General features: G+C 38.8%; 1 long non-coding RNA gene across 4 annotated transcripts in view; it reads right to left on the reverse strand.

The window, feature by feature from the left end:
* Positions 1–17,216, reverse strand: part of LOC309709692 — a 98,648-nt gene that overhangs the window by 20,099 nt on the left and 61,333 nt on the right. For 3 of the 4 annotated variants that reach the window (XR_014277573.1, XR_014277574.1, XR_014277575.1), the window contains exon 4: positions 12,135–12,241. The exons of the other annotated variant lie outside the window; for it this stretch is intronic. This is a non-coding gene — a long non-coding RNA (uncharacterized lncRNA). The remainder of the gene's footprint in view (positions 1–12,134; positions 12,242–17,216) is intronic. 4 annotated transcript variants of the gene reach the window in all.

A 17,216-nucleotide genomic window follows, 5' to 3' on the forward strand; every position in this document is an offset into this window, starting at 1 on the left:
AAAATAATATCCACATATGAGGATATTTGTTTAAAATTGCAATAGAACAGTGGCAGTATAATGTCACTGTGGATATCAGGCACTTGTAGAGCAAAATTTTGTATTTTGGTCTAGACAACCCAAAATGTGATGTCCACATATGTGGACACCAGGTCCTAGGAGGTTAAAGCACAGGTTTACTACTTCGGTTGGGTTAGTGGCCAAATAATCTTTTTTGAATGCATTATGTAACTAACATCAAAATAAAGTTAAGATTTGCGTTTTTTTATTCATTTCACAAAGCAAAAAGTAACATCTAAACAAAGTTTTAATTAAGTGTTTTTAACATTACTTATTTAATGTCTAATTTAAAATAAGAAAATCTTATCACTTGCATAAAGCAAACCACATCTTTTGCATATAACTATTTCCGTTTTTGTTTTAGAAGTAAACGTGTCAAAAATGTTGTGTACCCACAAAGAAAGCACAAAGGAACCTGCCTGGGTGGTTTTTCCCAGGCTTTTGGTGACCGTTGAGTTACGTATGGACGGTGTATGTTGAACATGACTCCCAAAAGAAAAGCAATAGAGAATGTAACATTACAGGAACAGGTTTGATGATGAAAAGAACATAATATATTTAAAAATCAAAGGAACCCTGAATGCTAATTAATGTTTTTTAATATAGAGATATTAATAATTGCTGTATGTGTGATGATGTTTGTGCAAAGTTTCATTCAGATTGGTTCACCTATTAAGCAGAAGATAGGGTACATATGGACTCAAATCTTTGTAGTAATATTATATAAAAAATATTCCATTTTATTTTTAACTGTGAGAATACTGTAGTGATGTTTCTAAGTTTTGGGATGCATAATACTTCTATTATAATCTATTTAAACCTGCATTAGGCAATGCCATTTGATTTAGACTGAAGTCTAAATAAGTACATAAGGAAGTAAGTTAAGTTTATTACTCCTGTTTCACAGCTTGGACGTGTCAAACACAGCGCTTCTTAACTGCTATTTAGAAGGAAATGGTAGTTTTTAAAAATAACAAAAACTGAACCTACATCACAAAGTTAGCAGCATTTTGGTGAAGAAAGTCAAACATTCTGCAATCCAAGATCCAGGTATTTCCACATTTTTCAGGTAGCTGTATGTCATAATATCAGCCATGTCAGTGTATCTGTCAGCTTGTTTTGGAATTATTTTGCTCCCTAGTGGAAAAACTGTTATTATATGGCAAAATGGAGGGTCAGTCACAGCAAGAGGGTCCCGCTCCTTGTGCTTGCACAGGTTTTTTATGGGATCTCCTGTTTGTCTGGCCACCAAATAGACAACAGATTAAGGTTGCCTATCCTGGCTCAGGGCACACTTGGAGAAATTCAAAATTGCAAGAGGTTTGTTAGACAGTTAACTAAAATAAAAGCCTAACAAAAAAAGTTGGACTGATTTCTTTAAAACGATGGGGTGCCTCAAACGAGCAGCATGTCACCACTTCCTCTTCAACAAGATAGTCTTCATCTTTTCTGCTAAGTCCTTTTCCTGCTATATTTAGGAACCTCTCTCAACAACTCAACATAAGGAGACACTCTGAGTAACATGAACAAGACAAAGCAAGAGGGTGTAGCAATGCTGCTTGAAGAGAGGCTACTCTGGGAGAGCGATGATAAGATCTTGTGGTGTAGTTACTACTTAGATAAGGATAAGAAGCTTAAAAACTAGCTGGCAGGACACAAACAGTAAGTAGACTGTAAGTGCCCTTACTATTATGTGAAGTCCACTCTTCTTTGTGTACTTTTGTTTTGCCCTTAGAAATATTAGATGTGGCTGAATCATTTAGCTTCTAACTATATTTAATTTCTATTTTAATTTCTATTTTCTTCAAATGGTGAAAATGTTTCATCTGGAAATGTGAAAGTGCACTACGGCACAAGTCCAAGAAACTAACTCTCCTGAACTCATTTTTTAATTTATATCATTTAGTATATAAATAAATACACATGTGGAAACGTGCGAAGACATTTGCTATGATTTGCTGTAAATATCTCTGCAGATATACTGCAATGTAATGATTATACATTCTGTACATGTAAAAGTAGTTTTTGTTTTTAGATATTATGGCAGTAGCAAAATAAATATATAAAATAAATTCGTCTTTGCCTTAAATATTAGATAATTGCTTCAGAATTTTGTTCCATTAATAAAGAAGGATTTAGTCCCAGTTGCTTATTGGTTTTGTTAAGGTCTTAGTTGTAACATCCAGGTGATCATTAAATAAAATCTCTTATCAGTTGCTCACTTGTGGAGGAATTAAGCAGTACTTTGGTAAAGAACATTTTCACCTCAGAGTTTAATTAATATTAAAGAAGTGGCAAAACAATAGCCCCACTGCATTTGAAATCTTAACCCCAGGTGCCCTCATTTGGAGCGCCTAGCATATCTCCATGCTGCACCAGTCTAATCTATGGCATGTCAGCGTGACCAGGTGAAAAGTGGCGTTAATTCTATATTGGAGCTGGGCATGTGTTGAGAGCAGCAGAGACAGGTAGAGCATGCCATGGGAGTCAGTGTGTGACCTGACAGGGATTGGCAGGCAGAGTGTTAATTGGATAGGTGCGCCAGCCCATTTGTGTTGGCCATCCCATCGCAGAAGACATTGTACCTAGTTCTTGACTCCCAAGACAAGCTGTTGTTCTCTTCGTAGGCATGCTCTGAATATAGCCAATGAAATTATTTGTTTCATGACTGTCATGTGACTTTGCTCAGACAAAGACAGGGGGATGGGAAAGACAATGCATCACCCAGTTGAACCTGAGCACTGATATTATTTGGTAAGAGTGTGCGAGTGCAATTATTTCTGTACAGAAATAAGAAGTAAATTATAAAAGTACTCAGGAAGTGAGATTTGTCTGCCGAACACAATACTGCAAGGATACAGAAATGTTTCTGAGGCACTAATTTGTGATTAGTTGGTCAATAAATGCATTTGTGGTGTCCATAACTAGAACTTTATTCAATTTGAAAGTATTATTGTATCCACAGGCTGTTTTGCAATCATTTATGTAGAAGACAAAAGACTGGCTATTTTGCAACTTGTTAATGGCAAGTTGGTGGCTGTATTATATTTGACAACGTAGTAACAAATAAATAAAAAATTGTTTAAGCCTAAACGAATTAGCAGACTTATTAAAGTTAGCTCTTTTCTTAAGCTAATATTGGTTCAGCAAAACATTTGTGTTATATTTTTCTTTTTCTTTTATTTTCTTGTATAGCTCATGAATGTCTTGAGAGAAATCTTTAAAAGAAAATGGTTCACATCACTCTCACTTTCTTCATATATGTGCTAAACCTCTTTGTAATTGATAGGAATGTATACTGGAAAAAAATTCCTTTGGTCTAATCAAGGCGCTTTCTGTTTGTGATCACTCTGGTTGATGTTGTTTTATAATGATTAGTCTATTGGCCTTGATTTAAAGTAAAGAAATAAGAAACTTGTCATCATTTAACAAATCCTATATTCTAGGTGAACACAGCAGGAAGCTGCGCCGAACTACAAAAGCAATTTAATATCACAACTTGGCAATCGGTTTATCCTTCAGACCACGTACCATTAGATTCTCTCAGATTTTCTGATATAACAGTATTTCATAAACTTCCCAATTTGCCTGCCAAAGTTGTCTGTGAAATTACAGCTAGTGAATATATGATGTCCAATAGGGTCATAAACTGCATGTGACAACCACATGTTGAAAAGTCCTTTGTAGTATAATGCAACCTATTCTGTCAGGTGTGAGCTACTGAGCTACTGAACAGTGGTTTAATTAAACACAGAGCACACGTCCGAGTTATCACAGTAAATAGTTGTGGATTGTATATTTGTTAATCATGATTAATGTTCCTAAATTTCTATGGAATTACAAATGAAAAATTACTAAAATAAGTACTGGCAAAATGGAATTCAAGAGCTTAAATTACCTGGTTCTGTTAACTATAGCATGTCTGCAATGGGTAAACAAAGTCGTATTAATTTTTAAGATATCTGTAGCCCGGAAGGGGGATTTCACAGTGGTTGCAGAAATAAACATCTATTTATGATGAAACACTGAATTAAAAAGAGGCTCGACTTTTTCCATTGACTTACAACTTCCCCAAAATCCACAAAAATCAAAATACATAGAAAAATGACAGTTTTGTAAGCAAAAAATTAATTTATGATAGCTGTGTAGTATTATATACTTTAGTAGATTAAGAAATATACAAACAAAAAAAGAAACAAGCTGCAGTTCATGCTTAAACAGTTAAGCAGTTGCAAAAATTAAACATGTGCTATCAATGTGTTTTTTAACATCAGAAATTGTAACTGCATTGCATTTTTGGTTTATGAGTGCAACTGTGAGATTTCACATTGCGATGCTGTATGAATCAGTGACTTCAGTCTGCTTTTATTTGAATATGAATGGTTCTAATACAGCAAAGGGTATACACAACCCTCAATTTAACCTTAGCCATTGTGTTCGATGCAGACAGGCCTTACTATTGTTCAAGATGCTGCATCTTATTTTTTTAATAAGGAAAAGGATTAAATTAAAACCCATGCAATCCAAATGAAATAGGGATTTTTGGATGCATTCATACAAAATGTGTCTGGAAAAGATAATTCCACTTAATGGAAGCATTTAAAGAAGTTGGCTGATGCATCTGCTGAAACTTGGATTACATTGTGTATGTGTGTGTGTCTGTGTGTGTGTTTTTCTTTTCTTTGTGCCATCATAAATTATATTAAGGGCAAAAACTCAACATTAACATAAATGTTTACCACAATTTCTGCCTTGTTATTATTAACTATTTTTTATTATTATTTCATTAAATATGATACGGATTAGTACATTCTTTGTCACTTATTTATCTTTATTGGGTCCTTTATTTACCATCCTCTGTCAATATATAGATTTTTCCCACTCTGCGACAGGGGCTGGTGTTAACTGTCAGATTTCCTGGTGATATCTCAATTAAGACAAAAAAAAAAAAAAAAGGAAAGTCTATTGTTTAGGGGGGTGTGAACGGATATTTCCATGCTGCAGGCTTTAAAATGGGAACAAGAATGTGTTCGGTCAGCTTGAACAGCGCAGGACGATTTTGGGGAGGACTCCTCCTTTGTGACACATGCTGCATAGACATAATGAATTATATTATAATTACAAAGCACAGTCTGTAGAAGTGGACAATATAGATATTTGGCTAGGGGGTGGAGTGTGCTGCTCCACAGAGACTGAGCCACTCCAGACTGCATTTCTATTCAGATCACTTTAACTTAGACAAATCTCAATATCAATGAATGAGGCTTTGTTCAGGAAATAAAAACATTTGAACAAGGACGCCTCATCTTCTCATACACTGGCGGGATGTAAGCAATTTTAAACACTCCGTAAAGAAACCCCCACTAAGTTCAACTTTCTCGAAAAGTACTCGCTTTGTCTTTACATAGAAATAACGACACGCAGAAATGACATACGGAAATGCAAACATATATAACACTCATTTAGTAAATAAACGTTAGCGGGGAGATGGTTCACCAGAGAAGATTGATTTGTATTGTGTGATGGCGAAGGCACTATATATTGTGGAGAAACTGGGCAAAGCAGAGCAAGTAGAAAAACAGAGGGGAGGGAAGCTGGCAGTGACTGAGAAGATGAGGATTTGACGGCAAGGTGACAAAGAGTTCAAACAAAATGAGGCTTGTAGATTAGCAGCACTCCCCTCAGTGACAGGTGTCATCTCTTGGGGCAGTCTGTCACTCTGCCTGCTGCCACTCTTTATATAATATGAGGAGGGAGAGAAGGAAAGAGAGGAGGAGAGGCAACAACACTTGCACCTCAAAAGCCATGGCCTAGCCTGCTCTACCTGCCAGCAGCCAAGATTAAAGTCTAAGTGCCCGAGAGAGAGAGAGAGAGAGTAATGAAATGAACAAAAATAAGCAAATGTTTATTTACCCCACTGCCTATTTTGCTTTAATGATTTCAGCACGAAAAGCCTCTGCAGAAACATCTCACAGTAAGTCTGTGGGAAATAATCAAATGGTATATATAATCCGATGTATATATAGGGAGATATGTTTTATATAAATATTTATTCGTAATGTGATAAAAATGTCTGCGTCTATAAGTTATTTAATGATTTATCTAAAAAAGAAATGTTTTCTAAATACACAGCAAGATTAATAAACTATATACTAAATATAATACACTCCCACTGCCAAAGAGAGGGAGAGAGGCTGAGGGCAGTACTTACCAGTAAATATTTACTACCACCCAGAACAGGCAACACGGGGAGAGAGCGCAAAACACAGTGACACAGAGAGAGAGAGCGAGAGAGAGCGACACAAAGAGAGAGAGTATTGTTCTTTTGTAAAGAGTCAGTTGAGTTTCACCCAAACCTTTAACAAGTCTGTCATACAGGAAGGTATTAACTAAAGCTCAGAGGGAGCCAGCTCCCGTCATCCTGGTGACATGCAGACTGAGACCTGCTGCTCTCTGCCCAGGACTCCAGCCATCTGCTCCACAGATTGCATTGAAACACACACAGCAAGTGCTGCTGCCACCCCTCTGGGTGAGAGAGTCACCAGAGGGTCAGCTACTTCTCCAGGACTTTCTCCCTTATATGTTTTGACTGCTCTTACGTGCATATGTTGATTAGAGTCACCAAGCAGCCTCACTAATGACATTATAATCTGCAAAGACTGACAAACTGAGAATCCACAGTAAGTCTAACAGGCAGCCACACTACACAAAAAGAGGAAATGAGAAAAGGGGGGGGAAAGCAGGAGACATATTCTGATGTTTGTTTTTGACAGATGAGGGATGCCCCCTATTGACTTTGTCAGGAAGGATAGAAACGGGGGTAGAGAGAGTAAAACCAGTGAGCAGTAGCGACTGTGAAGAGGGAAAAAAATAATGGAGTGCCAGTGTTCCCTTAGCAGGAAAAGGGCCCTTAAGATATCATGTATGGACAAAGGAAAGACTAAGACTGCCAATATACATTAAGGTTTTAAAATATTCATTGCATAGGTTGGAAGGGATAGAAGGTTATGTGAGTATTTGGCGCCCTCCCAAATGGAAAATTCTCTCTGAATAACAATCAGGTCGTACAGAATCAGACGCATAATGAAAATGAAGACGAGCGGTTGCTGGTTATGGCGACACAGAGTAATTTTCCAAAGCCTTGAAGAGAATCAATTAGAAGTTAATCAAAAATAATTACGAGTCTTGAGATACAACTTAAAGCTTTAAGTCGCATTCTGAATTCCTTTTCTTTTTGATTCTCTGTTTTACGTTTAGCTTAAATGAATTTCCCTGATACTACAATTTCACACACTTGCAGCATGACGGCATCTGTGCCCTGTGCATTGAAAAACAAGTCGTACGCCTCACAGTGCCTCTCTGGTCTGTGAACCGGTGTCCGTTGGGGAAATCGACCACCCTGGGCACAGTTGTGCTGGAGTGAGTAATGAGGCAAGCTTTCCATGATGGCTGATACAGCCTCCCATTAACAGCCATGCTTCAGGGTATTCTCTGTTTCTGTGTTGTGGAATGGAAATGAGATCTGATAGAGCCATGTATAATTTGTTGTCACATCAAAGTGACACTTATTAGCTTTATTTCCTTATCATTGTTACATCTACAGTACCTCTGGGTAAATATTTCTGAAGAGCAGACTGGTGCTAGCTTGCTTTTGTTACGTGCTGCTGTGTGCCTCTAAGTATAGCAGTAGTCACTAACTTTCATGGAGCAGATCTTTAACAGCTGGTTGTAGAAATGTGTGTCTTCTATTGATGTTTCCACAATGGACACAATGAACAATGGACGTTAGACTACAAATAGATTTTCTGAAAGTACACATCCACTTCTGTTGGATCTTAAGGAATAGTTTGGGCATTTCTTTTCTTACGGGAGAGAAAACATTGATGTCACTTTCATTATTCCTGTGCATGTCATTTCATTCCACCGCCAAGGCTGATAATCTTATTAGTAACATCATTGTACACTATATGAAAGTAATTTTTTTTGCTGCCCTTTTTTAATATATATTTTATTCATCACTCATTGCTCTCACGCAGACACGCACATGAGAAACACACACATTAATCTCCCAGCTATTCTGAAGTGGATTATTTTGAATTCATCCAACATCCCTCTTCGTATCTTTGTGACTTTGAATTGGGATATTGCTGGATCGACCACTATCAGAGCAGAATTATTCCCCCAAGTCCTACAGAGAGCTGAGCATTGAAGGGTTATATTTCAACCATTGCATCTATAGATATGCAGCATTATAACTCATGAGTGGCACCTCATTTCACACAGCCTAATGGCTTGACACGGAGCACACTGGGGATCCAGGCAGGGGAGCTTCCCCTCATTTTTTTGGTCCAAGTTTTATGAGAGACAAGGATTAGGGTTGATTGAAAGTCAGAGTGAGCTGCTTGCATAGGACTGCACTGTTGCAAGGCTTTTCATGAAATTTGCCTCATTGATAATTTGCATTCTTTAAGAATACACAGGCATCCCACTTCATTTCACTTTCATTTATGTTTCAACAAATTCCACAGGCTCAACTTGCCAGGCCAAATAAAAGCCTGCCAAGTCAAAGATCAGTTCAGATGTGAGTCTCTCCCTCCCTCCAAAAAAAAAGAAAAAAAGAAGAGAAAGAAATTGTGCTGCAGCAGCCTTGAGATATTTAACTGATTTAGATAGAGAAGCGCAAACACTGAGGCACAGTCTACTCTTCAGTGAACTTATCTTGCACGCCTGGATGTGACAGACAGTGTAGCCCTCCAGCTTAGTTGTCATACACCGGCGACCAGTCAGAGCTCGTCAGGTTGGATGATTGTATAATTGTGTTGTGACACCTTGAACCCGCCAGTGGTATATAACCATGTTAATTTTCTGATAGCACACCGTGGGCCGGTAAAAATCAGAGTTATGATGGGTGTAATTTGTGCCTCTGACGGCAGACTGAAAGGAGCGGGTCATCAGCAGGATAAATACAAATTAAAATTGATGCAGGTCTCATTTCTGCTTGACCAGTTTGTGTTGGGAGGCTGCAGAGAGCTAGGAATGGTGCACTTGCCATTTGTGCCATTTGGTCTTCCATTTCAATTCAGGGCCTGAAGGCAAAAAATAAAATGTACCTGCCCGAAAGATGTGCTGCAGCATCACAGACGCGATAATAAAACTCTGAAGGCTGGAAATACGGCAGCGTTTACATCTCATGAACTTGAGTTTTACAAAGAGTTGTAAAACAGATAAAGTTTCTAATTTCTAAAATAAATAAAAAGCGTAAAAGAAGGTAAAGACATACTAATGGTGGATTTTTATTTTCCCAATATAAACAGAGAGACCAGACATTGTTCATGTTAATGCTTAAAACATGAAAATAAAAATAAATGAGTGATGGCTTCATTTTTAATTCCGTGTTAGCTGTTTGCCCTGGGTGCACGCGCGGATGAGCATGTGTGTGCGTACAGGTGTGTATGTGTGTAATATGTCCAGCAAAAGCAAAGTGGCATCCTCCTGAACTCCTGTCACAGCTTCTCTGACTGTGAGTTCAAGAGCTCTTCATTACAGTCTCTGCGCATCTGAGAGAAAGAGAAACAATGCTCAGAGCCCACTGCACATAACCTTTCCATTCAATCAGCAGTTCAAACTGTGTCCCGCAACTGCAAATCATTCTGTTTCTACCGAGTCAAGTGTAGCACTGAGTCAAAAAGCCTCCCATCAAAACTGGATAAAAATATCTTTGTATTGTATTGCCCGACACGCAGGAAGCTACAACACAATTCTGATACATAACTCATATGGTTGCATCGGAATAATTGTTATCATCACTATACTCAGATATACAATACCATTTGATTGGTTATATCTGATCAAAAGGAAATACAGACACTAGTGATTACATTTAAAGTTGTATGCATTAGCCATCACCATCTGTGGAATATGTATATTTATGAAAATAAGCGGTGAAACTAGCCTGACAGTACGATGTAGACGTCAAACAAAGGCTCGTCAGTAATGTTTTATACAAATCCACTGATATAATAATTATACTATCCCCAGTCCTTAGTGGAGGTTGATTGTTCTTGCTGTGAGCTAACACACTTAATTGTAGTATGCAAATGAGAGCAATTACAAAGCTTTTAGGTGAAGAGATGACAGCTGAGGTTGGTTTTATTGGGGGCCTCACCCAAACAGTTGTCATGGAAACTACATAGAATAACTGTCAAATGGATATAATCTCATGATATGTCCAGAAATTGCCTCCTCTCTACTTTGTGTTCATGAATCGCTCCATATGAAAAGGAGATTCTTTGATTACTGAACAAATTGTCAATTTGTGTTGCGCAAAAATGAAAAGAGGGCTCATTTGAGAAAAAGAAAATGCTGGATTGGGTTCAATTTCCAAACTGACGCTTCATAAAGATGTAAAATATACTCACACAGAGTCGGAAAAGCTTTGAGGCTTTCAATAATTAGCCAGATGTATAAAAAAATAATAATTCCTGACATTTATTTTTAGTCAGAATGTAAATCGGTTTAAACTGTGAATTGAGAGCCTTGAACAAACAGGCCTTGACTTAACATATGTAACAGACAGACTATAAATATATATATATATATATATATATATATATATATATATATATATATATGTGTGTGTGTGTGTGTGTGTGTGTGTGTGTATGAGACTTGTATTTATTGTAGATCAATCAGGATTACAGACAGTCCACACTCAAGCAAAACTGAACAGGATTTATTCAGGCAAGTACTTACTGTCAGTGGAACCGCCCAGAGTCACTTTTCATACAGTTGCTAACATGACATGACTAATAATGGCACTGATTATTGTCATTGTCTATGATATGAAATAGGTCGCTATCTTTCCAGTTAAAATTATCATTGCCTTTTCTCACAATAAATCGTTTTTTAAAGCACACTCATAATGCTGTTTGATGAAGTTGCATGTATTTTTTAAATCTATACTTTTGATAGTAAGGTTTTTTTTTTGTAGGCCTGAATGAGGCTTTTACTGTTTACTGTCATTGTTTATCCCACGTTACAATCACTCCTGCTATCATGCAAAGTTGTGGTCAAATTTTCTGCAACAAACTACCCGAGTACAACTGCTCTTGTGGAGGCTTTCATGAATTAAATATGAGTTGTGCCTGAGAATGAGATGTTATAGAGGTAAATGACAAAAGGCAGCCCGTAATTGAGGTGGTGGCAACACAGGCCTACTGAACTAATCCCTGACTCAGTCATGTGACTGGGTGTTCACCAATAGCGGCGGTTCTATTTACCACAAAGCCAAGGCAGCTGGGAAAATTGATTTCTCATCTGAGCTGTATTTGATAGCCTTCGAAATCAAAAATTGAAATGAACTAACCTACGCCCCATCATTACAAAAGAGCAAATTAAACTGTGCCACGGTGGTTCCTCCGAGCACTAGAAGCCTGTGAAGGGGACAAATTCAAAGATCCAAGCTCTTCTCAGCCCTTGACTTTGTCTTGTGTCTCGCGTCCAGCATCGTATTGAAAACAACAGCAACAAAAGAAACGTGTTTTCCTCTTGTTTGTTTTTTTTAAAGTTGTGAACACTGGCACATTTTGAAAGTACAATTCCTAAAACATTTTATAGATAATTTTCTTGAGTGTAAAGAATTAGGATGTAATTAAAATAAAATATGGTGTTTTTTTTTAGTTTTATTTCTGAATGTCTGTTTGATTAAAACATCTGCCAAAATTATTAGCTCTTCCAAAAGAAGGTTTCAAAATAGAGGAAAAATCAAGAATGCTTTAGTGTAAATTTGTCATTAAAGCAAAATAAAATTGCAAACTAATTTGGAATTAAATATAGACACTTGTTTAACTGCCAAGCTACGAAGAGTGTCTCAGTTGCTTTTATTATTACAACAATGTAAACAGCAATTTAGCAAGCATTTAGGAGTAGTACTGCTTCGTGAGAGTGAGTGAAAGTGGACAAGATGTGAAGTGAAACAAAGTAGCCGCTTGTGTTGACAAGCGACATGCCGAAACAGATGTTCCTGCAGGTGGACGTGAAGATCAATAGGCGGTGGAGAGCAGCTAGATAGTTACCTGAGCTGCTGGAACTTGTAGCAGATGTTAAGCAGACTGATGCCCTGGAAGGCTGATCAATGGACAGGAGGCAGATGGAGGAGAACATGGAGGAGTGCTGGGAGGCGCTGTTAGCAGAGAGGAACATAAAATAATAGGAGTCACATTTGATATGCAGATGGGCGCCTGTCCACAACATTAACCCATCAATGGGAAAATAAAAAGCTTCAACTTTGGGGGAAACTTCAACTTCATCCAAAACTCTGCTCCCTCCATAGGTTGGGTGTCATAGTAATTACCGGCAAATTTACCCCTTCAAAGTCAGAATCCTGATAGGGTGATTATTGGTCCCATATAATAATTCTGGCCATGTAGGGTTAGGGCAGCATGATGGCCAATAACGGGGGAGAGAAATGAGATTCAGCAGTTTTGCTGGGCTAAAAAACTTGCCTAATTAGAAGTGGTAAGAGACAGTGTCAGGCTGCAATCTAAAATACTATCACCTTTACCTTGCATTAGTCAATTAAATACACAATGAAAATCCCAAAGTAACTCTTGCCCATCACTAGTGCTTATAACTAGCACATTATCCAACCTATTTTTTTTCTTCTTGTTTATTCTTATTTGATAAATTAAAAAGGAAAGTATTTTTCAGATGTAATAAATGCAGGAAACATAATTCAAAGTAGTCATTTGACAGCTTGAACACATCACATAATTCACACTGAATTTATGGCACAATGCTTTTCCTTGCAGTGGAAAATTGCTTTCTCTCAGCTTTGATCGTGGAAATTCAAGTCAAGCTACTAACAAGTGCAGCGTCTTTCCTCCAGCTCTGTACACCTGCGTGAGCACATACACGGACCCACAGAAACACATGCTTACAGTACGCACAAAGAAGACGCACACACGCACACACACAGATCTTCTGACATCCAGTGTCCCAGTGGCCTTGCTGTCCGAGAAGCAACTTGAACTAGGCGATAACCTGATAGACTTTATCTTGTCTTTCCTGGATTTCACTGAAGCCTGAAGAAGACACTTCAACTGCGCAGCATCCCCCCAGAGTCTTAACCTTCCCCTCATCTCTCCTCGCCGGCACCGGTGCCTGAGAGCTGTCAGCGGCCTGTTGCTTATTGATGTTTCTGCATGTTTTATGTCTTTCTGCGATATGACGGCCCTGACACAGTGCTGATTTCAATCAGCTTGCCACATACCGCAGAGAGTGACAGCTAGGGAAAGTAAGAAGGACAAAAAAAAAAAAAAAGAATTGGTAGGGATGTCATTGGCTTAGATCAGCTCCGGCCTTGTCTCTGACCGAGGATTCTCCTCCCTTCTAATGAAAATGTTTCATTCACATCTCACATCTCATGCCTCCCTTGCTGATGAATTCAATAGGAGAAAAAAGAGAAACGAATAGTGAGGGATAGAAATTCAGCTTTTGTCAGATGGAGGAGGCAAGAAGAGAGGATGACCCCAGAGCCAAAGGTTTTGACACTGCATCAATCCCTTTAGGGGTGAGGCCTGCTGGACTAGCTCTGGCTGAAGATTACTTCAGCACATCTGAGGGATGGCTGCTCTATCTATTTCACACATTCTATGCAGAAGAGAGCCTTGTATACTTTGGATCCTGAGCTGCCCTGTAAATTAGGTCTGAGATCATTCCATGGAATGAGGGGAGCTATCCAAGGCAATTCAACTCCAAACCATTGACAGAGAGCTTACCGAATCCCTGAAAAAAAGGAGACACACATCTACTCCCTCTTTCTCTTTATGATACCAAATAGAATGTACCGTGGGTAATCCCAATAAGGCTCTTTACTTGCAAATTCAAGTATATGCACACATGTACCGATAAGACGCTCCCACACAGCTTTCTCACACACGTGGTATTGAAAAGCATTCGTCAATTCTACTCTGCTGTTTGGTGCTTTGTCCCAAAGTGAAGCAGTGTCTTGGATTTATTTGGCAGCGCGCAGCTAAAATATAAAATGTTGTAAATTATCATTAGGATTTCAAGAATTCAGACTGCAAAGGAAAATATTTTTGGCATACAATAGTAGTTTTTAGGTGTTTTTTGTTCATGCACAGACACACATATATATGTATAAATATATATACAAATTACAAATAATTATACTCTATTTAGGAATCATTTAAAATGTTTTTCTTGCTTTCTTCCTATATTTGAATCTAATATTAAAGAAGAAATAAAAATCTCCAGGATCTCCTATTCTTCTCAAGCTTATGTTTGTCTCAATCAGATAAAGCACAATTTATTCACTTCAGTTTTCACTGAGAGATATCAAATTAATAGCTGCAGTCTAGGTGCTTTCAGCATGTGGCGATATTTCACATTCATTATTTTTTTTGAACACAATTACTGCGGCCATAATGAGATTCAAAACAAAGACTAAATTAGCTGTCATTAAATTATTTCAATTTCCTTACTCTAATAGAAGATTGTGACAGGTGTCATAGTTGCCGTTGTGTTTGGCATCGCAACATGTTATAACGGATAATTGATCCATCAAAAAACATCAAGCCAAAGCAATAACTGGCTTGAGTCTGGTGTACTGAACATGCAGAAAATCGAATTTAACCCCATGTTGACTAAGACGCTCCCTTGCTCTGTCGATCAAGCATGTCTTTCGTTGACAGCTCTGTTCGCATGTTGTTAAATAATCTAAAGGGAAAAAAGAAACATGAAAGAAAAAGCAGTCTCAGAGGAGCTGTCACAGAGAAAGGAAAATGCCATGGGGGGTGAGGAATGCCTTCAGTCGCACAGCTTTTCACATTTTAATTTCAGTCTGCGGGACTGACTCATGGTAGCGCCTGAGTGAGTGGGTCCTGGGAGTCAGGGCTCACACTGACCCCAGAGCATAGACTAGCCCAGAGAGATGTCAGCTGAGAGCTCCTGAGGATCACCAGGCTGCCAAGCGCTTTGAAAGCTGCTGCCAATTCAGCCTAAGTTTCAGCTGAATGGTCGCTACAGAGAAGGGGAGCGACAGCAATAAAAACAGGTTGCAAAAGGAAGAGAATTTGCTTTCAAAATGTATTTGGCCTTTGACCTTGCATCCAACCCTGTGGCCTGTGTCTTTGAAGCTGAGCATATTTTTTGAGAGACACTGAAAGAGGGGAGGGTTTTAGGGGTGGACTTGGGGCCTGTCAGTATAAATATATTAATAATCTGACAGCTTCATCTGCTTTTGAGGGTTAGACTTGACAGCTCCACAATGGCCTGCGCTGTAGTCCTTCTCGTACATGTCTAGCTTTCCTGTCTGAACAACACAGAGAGTTTATTAAGACATCACACTCCTGTGAAGTATTGATTTTACACCGGTCTCTGTCACTTACTGTATTAGACAATGCAGGAGCTCCAAAATAAACTATGACAGCTGCATGTAACCTGCTGAATATGTTTGCGAGAACTGCTCAGTTCAGGGAAAATTGCGCTTTATTTTGTTGTACATCTTTAATCTGATATCTCCTGGCCAAGTTCTGTGATCAAACATAAACACACACAACAGGAAAAAAAAGCTTTGATTTTCTTTTAAAAGGGATTTTTTTTGACAGTGACATAAAACGGGAGAAATGCATTAGAGGGAAAAAAATGTTGCAATTAAGTTTCTGCATTTCACAAAAAGGAGCAATTGCTATGTTGAACAAAGGAGGGGGATGTGCATCTGCCTGTGGAAATGCGCACCGCCTCTCAGACAGTGGGTCTGTCCGTAGAGAGACAGAGGGAGAGAGGGGTCAGAGGGAGCACAGGTAATTGAGGTGTCCCCTCCCCTCCCTTTTTTTCCAGGGTTTCTCACCCCATCCTTTCACCCCCCACCCTAGCCACACAGCGGGCACAATTACGTTCCCCATCACCCCACCAGCTGGCCCCCGTGATCCCACACTTCTTACTAAACGCGACTCCATTGGCCCTTTCCCTCTTAACCTCTCAGCACCCGCTCCAGGGGAATGGTAAGGCTGCACACAGAACTGGGAAAAACTCAAGACAGTTCTACTACTTTTAACAAAACAAAAAAAAGCGTGGAGAAGTTGAGTTAACTGCATGTGCATTGAGAATTAAACGCGGTTTACGGCAAGTGTGCGGAAACTGACATCTGAGTGTCTGAATCTACACACTGCAGCTCTGAAGAATAATTTAACTGCATGAGTGACTGGACTGAAATCAAGCGCCAATATGATATTGTGTCGTTAGCGTATGTAGATTAAAAAAAAAAAACACTGGCGGTGTTGTGATATTTATTTTGCATTTTAAACGAGAACAGCATTCATATGAATTTGAATGAAACTGATCATTTCCACTTTCAACGAGGAATCGCCTGTCTGATATCAAGTACGTTAACAATTTTAATCAAACTCTAATAGCTATCAACATGAATGTTAATTGAGTGGCTTGAAATAGATTTCAACATCCGAGTGTCAGTCTGATCACATTTCTCAAACACGCTCCGAGTGTCTCTTGATAGACAGTGTTTTCACTCCATCCCTTCACATTAATGAGTGGGAAGTCTCTCCTGTGCATTATTACCTGAAATAATACCATATGGTAATATGTAAACAACATCTGCATATTCATGTCATAACTTCATCTGTTTAATTAGTTCCAGCAAAGCAGTTTACCCTCTGAGGCCCTCCCTGTCAGAGCAGTGATGGTAGAGCCGTGCCCCGCTGTCGGTCCTGACAGTCCTCCATTGTTCAGTTGACGCCGCTGCCCTGTCTGTTTAATGCCAGGTGCATCTTTACAGGCCACAGATCAGGTGAAGTGAGTTGGGGAGCTTCTTTCACTCTGACGCCAAGCCTGACACATCCCTCTTTAGCATGGCGACCCACCAGTTATTTGAGGACATTCGTTTTTACTTGTTAGCGCAGTTTGGTTAAACGCCAAACTTTCACGAAAAGACACAATCTCTTATATGTGTCGCCCACTGTAACAATACTGCCGTCAATATGTGTGGTGAAGCGCATCTGTTGTCACTCTACACTACAGCATTGTTAAACAGAGTGTGATACAGAGAGCTCGGGTCAATCACATGCATAAAATAATATCAGATGCTGTTTAATATTATTATTTCATCTTTTCAGATT

Source organism: Aulonocara stuartgranti (genome assembly GCF_965226115.1).
Source record: "Aulonocara stuartgranti genome assembly, chromosome: 7".
In the NCBI taxonomy this organism is placed as follows: Eukaryota; Metazoa; Chordata; class Actinopteri; order Cichliformes; family Cichlidae; genus Aulonocara; species Aulonocara stuartgranti.